The sequence below is a fragment of the Anas platyrhynchos genome, chromosome 1 (genome assembly GCF_047663525.1).
Source record: "Anas platyrhynchos isolate ZD024472 breed Pekin duck chromosome 1, IASCAAS_PekinDuck_T2T, whole genome shotgun sequence".
NCBI classification, from domain to species: domain Eukaryota; kingdom Metazoa; phylum Chordata; class Aves; order Anseriformes; family Anatidae; genus Anas; species Anas platyrhynchos.
This window is the reverse complement of record NC_092587.1, coordinates 59991119-60004852: the sequence shown is the minus strand read 5'-3', so window position 1 is coordinate 60004852 and position 13734 is coordinate 59991119. Positions and strand designations below refer to the sequence as shown.

At 43.8% G+C, this 13734-nt stretch overlaps 1 long non-coding RNA gene across 15 annotated transcripts; it reads left to right on the top strand.

Moving 5' to 3' along the window:
• The first annotated feature begins 248 nt into the window (after positions 1-248).
• LOC101797066 (uncharacterized) lies at positions 249-9432 on the top strand. 15 transcript variants are annotated; one of them, XR_011809718.1, is made up of 7 exons: positions 249-625; positions 914-1034; positions 2258-2331; positions 3908-3986; positions 4473-4560; positions 7108-7258; positions 7612-9432. It is a non-coding gene; the product is annotated as an uncharacterized lncRNA (long non-coding RNA). The 15 variants fall into 15 exon arrangements; XR_005261867.2 differs by having other exon boundaries at positions 3905-3986; XR_011809717.1 differs by lacking the exon at positions 4473-4560 and adding an exon at positions 4135-4243 and having other exon boundaries at positions 251-625.
• Positions 9433-13734: the final 4302 nt, after the last annotated feature.

Here is a 13734-nt window from a genome sequence, read left to right as displayed (position 1 = left end):
CCATACCCCCCCCCCAAATGCTCTACCTGCCTCTAGCAATTTTTATCTCGAGGATCTCCTGCATCAAGAATTGGTATCTATATGTATTAAGCCTGGATGCATTCCTCCTTCAGTAATTATACCATTGTTTTTTAAACCTGTGTAAACCTTTAGCATCTGTTACAACTTGTGGCAAGTATTCCCACAGCTGAAATGAATGTTTGAAGGAGGAGCTCCTTTTCCTTGCTCTGAACTCATCACATGCTAGCTTTATTTAATGGGTGAAGCTAGGATGTACTCCCACTGCTTGCTTGGTCACCTCAAAAGTTTCTGTAAGGTTTGGTGATTTTCCTCAATGCTCCTTAGAAAACCAGCTCTGAAAACAGGCTGCCTTTACAGGTGGCTGTGGGATTTGATGAAAATTCAAAAGTTCTGGGCATGTGAGAAAGGTCTGCTTTCCGCGTACTTCTGCTGAAAGAAGCAAGTGAAAACCACCTGTTTTACCCATCAAGGCATGTGGGAGCCATCCCCTTCAATAATCTTTCTTAGAAATAACTTGGGAGCCTGTAATCTCACTTCCTCCTTCCAGGGAGCCCCTGTTCCCTCACCAGAGGGCAGAGGAGGGTGAGGAGCTGCCAAGAGTGAGGTGGGTGGCACTGCACAGGGGAGGTGTGGGGAGGTGATGTGTGTGGATGATCAGAGTGCACAGTCCCTAGAGAGGGGAGACCCTCTGATCTGCAGCCTGGTAAGCCTCCGACCTGCAGCGGCTGGTAAAGACAGGAGGGAGATCCTGCTGGGGCACAGTGATGAGTCCACCATCTGATGGGCCTATATCATTTGCTCTTCCCCTTGACTTGCACACACAGATGTGAAATCCAGCTCTGCTGAGTGTGCTACAAAAGCCATTGCTAACAAAAATCCCTCTCCTTTGTAGCATCCAGAGCAGGGTCCTGCCTCTATGACTTCTGCAGATGTGGAGCAGTGGTTTCAAACTCATCAGGAGGGTCCTTTTGAATTTCGAGTTGGTTCACAGAAACACAAGAGAGATTTCAAAGGTAAAAGATCCATGTGCTTAACTCGACGTATTTACAGGGCTAACTGTCATGCAGCTCCAAAATGTCCTTATAGTACTTTTATGCTTGGATGCAAAAGCAACGAGGGCACATTTCATGTAGTACAAGCAGCTGGTCTTAGTGCAAGAGGAAGGGGAAAGAAGTAAAATATAAAATAGAGAAAATTGAAGCTTTTTTTTTTTTTTTTCAGGCAATTGAATTGGGGGTGGCTCTGATCTAAACAGAGAGCCATTTTACAGTAATGTCTCTGTCTCCTTGATGTTACAACATCCTGTATTGAGATTGTAAATATGGGAAGCTTTTTTATATATTTACAGTCAGGAAATAAGGGACTGAAAGATGTAAGTATAATCAGGGCTTTTCCTAGTAGAAGAAAAACAAATTAAAAAAACAACCAAATGACAAAAAAACACCCTGCAAGCTTCTGTGGCCACTACCTTGGGAGAGAGGAGGGAAGGTTGTGGTCACCAACAAGGTGTGGAGGATGTGTACGCCTTCCATACCAGTCTGAGGGAGCAAGAGGTATAGCAGAAAGCTATCCCCTCTCCTGTGTGAGGCTGGAGAAAGGGCATGGCTACTCTGGTGGACTTCTCCAACAGCTGGACAAAGAGGAGTTTGTCCAACATCTCTCACAAGTGAGCTGTGAGTTAGCACTCAGGAGGTGGCTGAGCACCATCTCTGTAGCTCATGCTGGGTTTATACTCCAGTTGAGCGAAGTGAGGCACAGTCAAAAAGATGTCCACAAACCTTTCAAAACTTTCACAGGCAACACTTAAGCACCTGTGAGCATTTACCCTGTGCTGTTGCATGAGGTCAGAGAGGAGAGGGGCCCTACTTTCAGCACCACAAGATGACCCAGTTCTGGTTGGAAGCCAGCTTAGCAACCTCCAGGTATCAGTGGTTTTGGAGGCACATTCTATGTGAAGGGAAGAAAAGGTGAAATTGGGTGGTGATGGTGATCAGCTCCTCAGTTAGCTGCTACAATGTGAATTCCCTGCGCAGATGTCTTCTGAGTGACAGCAAAATGCCCAAAGCAGAAATGGCAGGGAGCAGAGGAGAGGCTCGATGCAGGAGAGCAGCGTGTGCAAGGCTAATCCCATTGCATTGCACAATGACATCTGCTCTCCTGGGCAGTGTTCCCAGATGGCAAAGGTCTCCTCTCTCATTCTTGATGCATTTGTCTTCTCTTTCACTAAATTGTCCAGTGAAATCTGAATGCTCACACTGAGGTAAAAAATCTGCAGAAGTTTGAGCGCTGCAAGCAGTGGCACAGGACAAGGTAAGGCATGGGATGTTAGGCTCGTTATTTTCCTGGCTCTGGCATGCACACTGCAAGGAGAACACATCAGGAGAAATCCCAGTGGCATGGAGACTGCAGGGCAGTTTTCCACTTTCTGCTTATGTGAAGTTATGTGGGTGTTCAAGTAAATCTGATGGAGACAGAAAAACCTTACCATAAGGGTGTTTCTAGGGTGTCTTTGCACGTTCTTCAGTCAAGGCTGGTACTGGTGACTATGTGAAACAGTGTCCTACCCAGGCCTGCAGAGCCTTACAGCCTGGGGAAGATGCACCTTTGACCTACCACACAGCCCAGTAGTGATCTGGGAAGCTCAGGGAAGAAGGCTGACATCCTGATCTGTGGATGCTTTAGCTTGGAGCAGGAGAAAGAGCATGACTGGAAGAATGGAGATGTCAGGGGAAGCACAAGGTTGTTGGAAAAGGGATGGGCGGTCTTTAGCAGTCAGCACAAATAAGAGAAATGGGAAAGAAGCGAATGCTCTGGGAAAAAAAAAAAAAAAAAAAAAAAAAAAAAAAAAAAAACAAGCTAGCAGTGTGCACAGGTTCAGTAGGCCAGTGGTATCCTGGCCTGCATCAGCAGTGTGGCCAGCAGGATGAGGGAGGTGACTGTCCCTCCTTGGCATGGAGGGATTGTACCTCAAATATTGTCTTCAGCTTTGGGCCCCGCACCCAAGGGGATTGGGTTGCTTGAGAATGTGCAGAGAAGAGCAATGAAGCTGGTGAAGGGAGACTAGAAAATTAGTTGTGAGGGGTGGTTGAGGGAACGGGCTGTTTAGTCTGGAGAAGAGGAGCCTGAGGGGAGGCCCCATCAATTTCTGGAATGGGCTGCCTGGGGAAGTAGTGGAGGTCCCCATCCCTGAAAGTGTATAAGAGATGTGTGGAAGTGGCACTAAGGGACATGGTTTAGTGATGGGACTCAGTAGGTCAGGTTGATGGTTGCTCTTGATGACCTCAAAGGTCTTTTCCAACCTAAATGATTCTCTGAAAAGAGAGATGTTGATAATCTGATGGGTTTTAGTGGCCTTGTCCTTCTCTGGTTTCCTTCCTAATAGGTAGAATTTTAGCAGTTCTGCCCTAGGCATCTAGGTAAAATCAGGAAAATGAGAGTTTTGATGGTTACCTAGGGTCTCAGCAGGTGCTATGTGAACTGTCTGGGCCACTGCATGTATTCATCTGTATCTTATTGGCAGAAAAGGCCAATATGGCTTGGCAATGGTAGGAGAGGTGAGACAGGAATTCTGCTTCTAGAGCTGTCCTTCAGATGGGACTATGTTAGAGTATTGTTAAATATGTTTTTAAGCATGTGGCTGACCAAGGAAGGAAAAGGCTTGTTGAAAGCATTTTGTGACGTATCTTGGTGCAGTGCATTGCTATAACATACGTGGAAGGTCTCTTCTTGCAGCTCATGTTAGCAAGGGAGAAGAGTTTATGTAAAATACAGAGATGCTTTTTTTTTTCTGAGGTATCCTGAAGGGTAGTTTACATCTCATGACCAGGAAACTGTTTCATAGAAGTCTCTTGAGTCTGCTAATCTTGTTTAAACCTGTTTTAAGCAGGCAATCAGATGCTGCTGACACATGTCATCTGCTTCTGTCAGACTGGGACCATTCAGCCCTGCCTGAAATAGGATATGAGGTATATAACTTTTCACATCTGTTCGCTCCTTTGGGAAAAGTAATAGTCTGCAACGGCTTGTGTTGTGCAAATCTAAAATACATGCTCAAGTCCATGTGCTGGTTTTGTTAGTTTTTAACCTGCAAATGTGTCACTTTAAAACGTACAGTGACAAAAGGAACAAGGATGACTGTGTAGAAGAGATTCCCAGGGGACACAGGTTTCGTTAAGATTGTCCATTGCACATGTGATGCACCATGGCATTGTACATCTAAAAGGTCAGTGCACAGAAATGTTGCTTTATCCATAGTGCTTTTGATTTGACCTAGATGACAGCTGATGGTCTGGAGGTTGAGCCTCAGTGCTCCCTATTCACAGGACTCTTTCTCGTTTACAGCTCAGTCACGCTCTAGAATTTCAAGTCAAAGCATGTGCTTTAGGGGGATCATCAACTCATTTAGTATTGCTATAATGAGATTTAGATCTTGTGTATTTTTGAAACACCAGGCAGTGCGATTATAAATAAAGCTGTCTTGATGACTCACTACAGTAACATTAGGGCTCCTGTAAACAGAGGAGTTAGTGCGCATGTAAGGTAAGTGTGCACTTGGTATCGAAGAACAATTCCACCTTCTTTCTCTTTTCTAGCTGGGAACCTATTCTGAACCCCCTAGTGTCTTTGCACAGCTTTGCTTCAGCTTGCTTAGGACTACAGATGCTCTCTGGGCAGAAAAAATGTGCTCCACAGAGAGCAATAGCTCCTTTGTATTACAGACAAGCCCTTGGAGTAAGAGCTTCGAGCACATTGGGACAGGAGTGAGAGTGAGGGAAGGATTGTGAATAAGTGAGAGGAAAAAAAATCCCATCCTGTGGTTGCACCCAGGTCCTCTGGGAGGGGTCACCCAAATTGTTGTAACATGTTGGTCTCAGTTGTCGTAACTTTTCTTCAGCTGGTAGAAGCGAGTCACACTGATGGCAAATACAGGGAAGTCAAGGACATATTTCAGCAGACAGTGAAGGATTACAGAGTCTGCAGGCTGCAGAGGTCCTGAACCTCAGAGGTCTGAACTGTTGTGGGCATGGGAGTGTTCCCTGTGAGTGGGCTGCTCCCCTTCCGTGATTTATGATGAGGAAATAACCCATTCCACAAATGGAAAGGGGAACAGCAAAAAGGTTGGGGCCCTGTGGAATTAGACCTAGAATTTATGTGAAATTTATGTTTTGATTAGGAAACCCCAGCAACTTAAGAGATTTTTTATTATAGAGATGGCTTTTATAAACCTGGGGTTTAGATTTGGGGCACACGCAAATCTTGTAACTCTGTCTTTACATAAGCTATTTTAAAACCATTCAGTTCTATGACCTTTTTTTTTTAGGAAAAAACAACAACCCCAGGCATTATAAGCTTGGGTTGTACATGACCTCCCTGTTGGGAGAACAACGTGGGGAAATGTTTTCTTTGCTGTTTGGTTTCTCACAACTACAATGTTCCCATTCAAAATGGAGAAGGCCAGACTTTTATTTTCACATGAAATCTGAGAGGTTGATTGACCGCAGCCGGAGGAGTGGGTGGACTGCTTCCCCAGGATATGGGAGACCTACACTTAATCCTAAACTTGAACTGAACCTAAGTCTCCCTGTTTTTGGTGTCTGCTCTTATCATTTCACAAATGGAGTATGGGATAGGGTCACTTGGGCTGGAGTACAGTAACCAGAGCTAATCTGAGTCTGAGGTTTTCCAAGGAAAAACAGCACCAAAACTGAATGTCTGTGCAAAAAAACAGTGGTTCCAGTTGGCATTAGCATTTCCCACCAATTCAGCAAAAAACCTAGTCAACACTCTGGTGGAGTGTGCTCTTTGTCTTGTAGGTGTAGCATTTCCTTGTGGTAAGCATTGCCATGACTGAACAGAACATCAGAAATTAGTAGATGGATTTGATTTAATGGTCAGTGAGGGGATGGATTTAGTTGGTTAAATGAATTTTACCCCCCCAGATAGAGAGAGGAACTGAAAACTTTTCAACCTAAACAAGAGACTACTTCAGTTCTTCTCTGAGACTAGATATACTGAATTTGTAGCAAATGTGGTTGGCTTAACGGCCAGTATTTTATAAGAAAAATCAAAGTCTGAGACCAAAACCTAGTGTGCTCTCTGTTAGGAATTAGAGTTCAAGGCTGCAGAGAGAGAGTGCACTGTTTGGCTTGTGATCTGTTGTCTTTATCCATATATGAGGTGTGAATAGCAGCAATTATTTATATCAGAAATTCAGTTTTCTTTTTCTGGGTCTCTTTGCCCTCACCAAGACAACCTTGCATTTCTGAAATATCTCCTGTTATAACTAGCAAAGTTTCCTTTAAAAATATGAAGTGCAGTGGGAATATTTCTGTTTATGATGGCACAGAGGTTCCTCTTCCAGCTCAAAATGTTCTTGGTTCATCACTGGTGTTGCAAGAAAGAAGGTCTTAGACACTTTTCTTAGGATGGAGGCCAGGGAAAAGCATGACAGGGGAAAATCATCTAACACATTAGTTATCTTGGCCTTCCTATCACTGATGTGATCAGAAAAGAAGAAAACAAAACTTTTTGACGGCCGTCTAAGGATTAAGCCATCAGTCCCAGTCATCTGGGTGTTCTGGCTTGACTGGTATTTTGGTATAAAGCCATAATCTGCTCAGATTATTTTCACAAAAGAGCCATGTCCCTTCCCCTTTTTTAATGGAGATTTGCAAAGACAGTACTGAACAGAAATTATCTGTGGGCATTGGTCCTACATGTCTTCCTTGGCGTGCTGGAAAACACCATCCAGTTTGATTTCAGATGAAAGGCTTTGTTCTGGCATGTGATAGAGGGACAAGAAAAAAAGGATCTTAGCTCAGATCCTCTGCCTCATCTGATTTCAAACGTCACGGGGCTCTGGTTTGGTCAGGTACACAGAGATTTGCTGGTAAGACCAAGGCAATGCTCCCATGTGTGCTCTGTGCATGTTTTCCATTGTGCATGTGGGTCATATGGTCACAACATTTTTTGTTCTATCCTCCAAATTATTTGGATCTGAGCATGATTTGGGTGATGAAGGCAGGAGATACATAAAAAGAAGTGTTTGTGCATGTTATATGCATATACTAAATATATTTTCTCTAGGCAGAAGAGCACATGAAAAAAGAGAAGCTCAGGACAGGGCTGGATGAGTGGCTCCTCTTCCATGGGATGAATCCATCCCACGTGCCTGCCATCTGCGAGCAGAATTTCAACTGGAGGATCTGTGGCACTCATGGGACAATGCATGGAAAAGGTACAAGCACGTGGGCTGGACCTGCATCGAAACTCCCAGGGCATTTCTAGAGCTCAGGGAAGGGCTCAGCACAAGCTGCACTTCCTACTGTGTGGGCCTGATTCTATTTCCTCAGACCTTTTATAACCAGTGAACCAGAAAAAGCAGTGGTGAAAGCTGCCAGATCAGCCCTGTCTATTGATTCTTTAAAATAAACCGATGGGGAAACATCTGGTAAGGATGTGTTCAGAGCTACCTGTGGGAGGAAGGAGGACAAGGTGCTTGTTGAGTTGTTGGCTGCCAGAATGTCGATAGCAGATGTTTGCTGCTTTGGTTTAAGCATCTTCTTATTTATGGCTTTTTCTGTTCCCTAGAGAGATGCCAGTTGCTCTCATCAGTACTGCCCATCCAGCACCAGCTACCAGTGTGTTTGTAGCTCTAGCTGTCGTCGGAGACTTTGATCATGGCAACAAGGCCTACCTTTGCCCTCCACCTAGACCTGAGATTTCAAACAGACTTTTGGACAGCTGTGTAGATGATCAAAAAAATCCTTCAATTTTTGTCATCTTTGAGAAGAACCAGATTTATCCTGCCTGTATCCTGGAGTATACTTGTAGGGTGCTGTCAGAGGTAATGATAGCTTGTCTGAACCATATGAACCACACTTGAACCATATGTGTTGTTTTTTTTTTTCAACTCTATGTTGCCTGTAGGTACCTCGTAGGTGACTTTGTTACACTGCATTTCTGTTTCAGTTGCAAGAGTGAAACTACAAGAATGGTGACCTGTGGAATGGCTGGGTCCTCTATGAGTGTTGTTTTCCTCCTAAACAGACTGGTGGCAGTTAAATTGTAGTAAATAATATAACCATGACAATGTGATGATGATTTGGATGCAAGTGTGATGTAAATTTAAATGTGTGTTATGATTAATTTATAAAACTAATTGCTTCCATGTACAACATGGTATATAACTAGATGTTATTTAGGACATGCTTGGGGAAATGAATGCAGAAAACAGGGAAAATGGAGTATAAAAAAGCATGTTTGAGAAGTGACTCGCTGGAGTTGTTTATCCACAGAGTGAAGATCATCAGCATCTTGTCATTGTAGGAAAAGTAGACAATGGGCTCTGAGCTGTTTTTGTCCTGTGGTTTGGCTGCTTTGAGTTTTGTGGCAAGAAAAGGCTTTTAGATCATATCCTAAAGGAGAGTTACATCATGTTCCCTAATTTCTCTGCTGGTCCCATTTGGTTATCTTGCACTAAGAGTCAGAAGGGCTCCAATTCAGACAGGAAAATAAAAATTCCTGGATAACAAAGAAGCAAGTGATTCATTGGCCTTCCTCAGTTTGCCTTCACTGTTGCTAAAGCTGGAGTAGGCAACATACCAGGCAGCTTGTGAAGGAACCCATTTTCACTTAGCACCTCCGAGAGAAAGGGTAGCTGCCACAGGCTATTCTGAAGTCCAGTCATACCACAAATCAGAACAACAGTAATTTCCTGCTCCTCTAGAAAGAGCTAAGTTGTTATTTTGAGCTGTTTGTGCCCTCCCGGACTGCAGGCTGGGCTGGGTGCCGCTTTAAGGGGATTACACAACCTCCCCAAACTCAGAGGAGGCGTGTAAAAGGTTCCCTGGATTCACACCAGGATGTCGTAGTGGATTTCTACCCTGTGTTGCCACATAGGTGTACAGAAGCCTGCTATGTGCCTGGCTGTCCTGTGCTGATGGCAGCGCTGGCACGTTTGGGTGTTAAACCAGGGCTGGGGGAGAGCAGAGGGGTGGTGCCATCTGAGACAGATGTTGCTCAGTTTTTGCTCTGGGTGAGGGATGATCAGGCTCTCCCATGCTTGTGTGGGAATTGTAGGATGAGGAGAGCTCCAGCAGGTCCACAAAACAAACAAACAAACAAACAAAAAAAACAGGAGGTGAAGGATGCATTGGAAGGGGTGACATGTCCAGCTAGTATTAAGACTTTTCTTTTATCTCTCTCTCTATCTCTCCAATAATCAGCCTACCAAATCCAGACCTTTTCAGTTTCCCTCAAGCCACCAGTACTGCTGGGTGTTGTTGGGATTTGCTGGGATGTAGGTGCTTTTCATTAAGGGGCTATCAAATCTCATATTCTGTGACCCTGAAGCATTCCTGTAGCGAAACGTGGTTAAATTAATTCCACTGATAAAACCTGGCATATGAATTTTGTCTCTGCATAATGTTCTGAGGGTCCCATTTTATTGAATCACTAGTTTCTGATTCAGGGGTGGAGGTGCACATGTGTGGGGGCGTCCGAGAGGGCCTCTTGCCATGGCTGGGTACAAACATTTGCTCTGTAATGCAGAACACCCCTACGGGTTTCAAATGAGCTACTTCCTGACTCCGACTGCTCATAGACATTGGAGTCTGCCGCTATACTTTTTGTGGAAACCACATATCCGATTCCCAGTTTAACAAAGACACCCTGCATCAACAGGCTTGTAACAGAGCAAACACTGTTAGTTAAATCACATACAGGTAAACAGCTTGCTTCCTTCCTGCTCTGTTCTTAAACCTCATAACTCAAAAGCCAGTCATCTTATTTCATATATATATATTTTTTTTTGAAGGTTAGGAAGCAGGTGACTATACTTTAGTTTCAAAAAATGCAGTTGCTTAGAGCTTTTTGCATTTTTGAATGCTTGCAGACTTGTTTGCTAACAAGTGCTGTTGGACTGAATGCAGTGCCTTTTCTTGCTGTTTGCTGTGTGTCTTCCTCAGCGCTCCAGCAAGCTTTCACCTCAGGGCTGCCACCATGAAAGCACCCTGCCCCTTCAGGTGACTGAGTCTCCAGGGAAGAGCACCCTGGAGCACTGTGCTAAATTTACTCTTATATTTCAATTCAAAAATCATATGGTAGAGGAAACTGTGACTAGAGTCCATTGAATGGCAGGAGGAAATGAAGGAGATAATGTGCTTTGACCAGTACAGGGGAATTCCTGCTAGCCATGGACAGCACCAGCTGGCTGTAGAGTATTTACTGGAAGAGGTTGTGGTGTCTGCCAAGTAGATAAGCTGATCTCTAAGCCTCCAGAAAGCTCCACGTGGCTTAAACTGAACACTTATTTACTCACCCCACAAATAAACACACTATATCGCTATACACAGGGAGAAGAGTGATAAATGTAGCTCTTTTCACTGGCTGGGATTTATAACTCTTACAGGAAGAAATGATTTTTGCTTCTTGCAGACCTAAATAAGGGTCCATAGGAAATATTCCAGTTTAGTGTTGGTAGTTGTAGGCTGCTCTGGCGATAGGAAGCAATGGCTAATTGAAACTGAATCCAAAGGTGGTTGCAAAAGGGCTGCTGGCAGTCAGGTAGTTTTCTGAAACATCAGTGTCTGCTTTCAATCTGCTTGGGCCAGGCCTTCTCATTTCTGCATTAACTCTTGCATTGAGGCTGTCCAAGTGGTCTTCTTCATGTAACAAACAGTTGCTGTAATATATCTTTCCTTAGCAATCATCATATTCCAGTGAGGTAGGAAGATTTCCTCTCTAATTGCAAAGTGTTTGAAGGAAATGCTGTTGAGAGGTGCGTTAATAGCTAGCTGCTATATCAGTGCGGAGGACAGGGTGGCAGGTTTTTGCTGGAGGAGGACTAGGTTTCTCTGGGATTAGCTCATAGATGTCATATGGGAAGGGGGGACAGCAGTATTTAAGGAAGCATGAAACTGGGTTTGTTTTTGTTTTGAATTAGAAACCAGAGGAGGAAACGAGCCTGAGGGCAAGGCTGGGGCTGCAGCTCTGGTCAGGTACTCATCCAGAAAGCCAGACCACATTAGGGCCAGCAACATCCCTAAAGGCTGCAGAGTGCTCACAGCCAGAAATGTGGCCAAGGTTTTCGTCCTAATCAGTGACTTACGGAATGAGCTTCTTGCCCGTGCTCTTTTCCCTGGCCTCACAAAGTGGCAGAATGCTTCAGCTCCCGTAGGTATTTGATGGTTTGCAGGCATTTGATGGTTTGAGAAAGAAGGAAGGATTGCCTCACAGCTAAGTATTAAGCACTGGTTCTCGTTTTAAAACTATTTCTGGGGCAGTGCAAAGCTTGATTGCAGGCGCATCCCTTCATTGCCATTTATTTCCTGTCTTTGGCCTCAAAATAGCAGAAGTCAGTGCCCACCCAGAGCTGTGGGCACCCGCTGCCTTCCAGTCAGGTCACACACCCAGCAGCTCAAATTACGCCTGGCTCCTCGGTGACTGCTCAAGCTACCAAACGCTGTCAGCCTACTTCTGGCCATGGAAAGAATCCTCCATGGTCCGCAGACCCTCAGAGGCCCCTGTAAACATAAAGAGCTGTAATGATAGCACTTTTTTTTTTTGGAAGATGGTATGCAAAATGTTAACCTCTAACATAGACAACTGCTATACCATTTAGGACCTTCAAAACTAACTCCACTCAAAACATCCCAGCTAGAAATCCTCTTGATGTGAGAACTAGGAAAGACCTCTGTCAATACCTAAATAGCAGCTGCCAAGTCTACTCAGCCCCAGCAACATAATGTGGCAGATTCGGCTCCTCAGATGACAAAACCATGACTCAGGAGCCATGAATTGGCAGCCCAAAATAAAGGCTGCCTACCCACCATGGCCAAAAGCAAGAGGCCTTTGGCTGCTGCTGGAAGAGAGGGGAGCCAGGCTGGGTTCCCCAAACGTGGCCACACATGGATGTACCTCCCTGTCAGTGGGGGTGCAGTAAATGTCACCATCTCCCAGCTGGCCAGTGGCAGTGGGACTCCAGACAAGGTGCTAGAGAGCAAGAAAGCAGGAGCTGTGAGTCACCCAGGCTGCCATCCAGATAAATAAAAGCTGTTATGAAATGTTTGGACAATCCCCCCAAAATTGATTCCTAGTCTCATTAATAAGGGATTCTTAGGCATAAAAGGACAGGTGGCCTGATTCTGAACATTAAACAGATGTTTCGTGTAGGGAAAAGCCTCTGAGAGAGTGGTTGCTAGCATTTACTGACCATAGGATAAGAGAGGTTCCTCACCAGCTGCCACCTGCAGCCGTGGAGTTGGGAGTGTGCCACAAGGCCCATGTTGTAGTGTCACTTCTCTAGCACCGAGTATATCTTGGCAGTTCAAAATATAGCTTAAAACAATTAAAATTCCCTTTGAAATGCATATGAAAATAATAAAGGCACTTGAGGAACCAGAAAGTAAGGCAGAATGTGAAAGAATAGCAGTGGGCTTTCAGGGTTCACGTTTTGGTCTTCAAAGCAACATTTATTTATTAATTTTTTAACAACACACCTCAACCCCAAATCCAGATGGTCACCAATTCCCTAATTATCTGCTATAGCCAGGTGGGAGCCAGAATAAGGTAAAGGTAATTTAATATTATTCCTTTCTAATTTTATTAGGATTTATTGTCAAATACTTTGTTGCTTAAAATAAAATGACAACTCCAGTCCATCTTTTCATCTCAGAGAAAGTTAACTGCTCAGACCAAAATTAAGCTCCAGCAATTGAGTCTTGTGCTTTCTATTAAAGTACAATTCAAATCCATGAGCTTTATACAGAAGGGAGCAACACTAAATCCCCTTAGCACTCTGCCCCCTCAAAATCACCAGTGGGTTAGAAAACTGACTCAGATGATGGGTTTTTCACAGAAAGTTGACTCAGATGAAATCGTTAAATGTCAAAGCCTTTGTCAGGATGCTGTCTACGTGAGTAGTTCCAATTAGTTTGGTTAGTGCACTATTATAGCTTCTCATCTATCAGTATTAAAATGTAGGTGTTGACATGGCCATCCCTGATAGCACTGGCATGAAATGTTCTTTGAAGAAAAAGGGTGGATCTGCAAAATTGAAATTTACACTAGCAAATTTTAGATTTTCAACAGCTCCTGCTCCTCACTCCCCAACTCTCCCTTCAAGTTTTCAGGAAATTAGATTTTTTTTTAAAGCCTACAGTGAAGGAAAAAGAAAAAGATCTCTTGAGTCAACAAGCAATATTTAGTTGCATTGGTGCTTTTTGGTGTTTTATACAAATTTGCTTTGCCATCAAATGAGAGTTTATCAAGTGGATATATTGTAATATGAGGAAAAAACACTATCTGTTTCCCAGGAGGTGCAGGGACTATAAGGACAAACACCTAAGATAAGATAAGCAAAACAATCTAAATGTCAATATTTAGATTCTGGAAAATGTAACTTTGTCAAACACAAAAGAGTACGTTAAATGCTCCTTCAATACCTCAAATATATCCAAGCAGTATCTACTTCTTTGAAGTGCACCCCTTGGTCTGTACTGTGGTTTGGATTGGTTCACCGTTCAGAAATATTGAATATTGCCTGGAGCGGAGGCTGGGATTTGATTGAACCGTGTGTGGGGTTGATATAAATCTCAAATCCCTTTAATAGCTCTGGGATCTGATCGCAGGAGATGGTCGTAATGATCATCTGATTGTTAGTTTGCTTTTGTGAATACATTTAATTTTTTTTTTCTTCTCCCATTTTTCTAA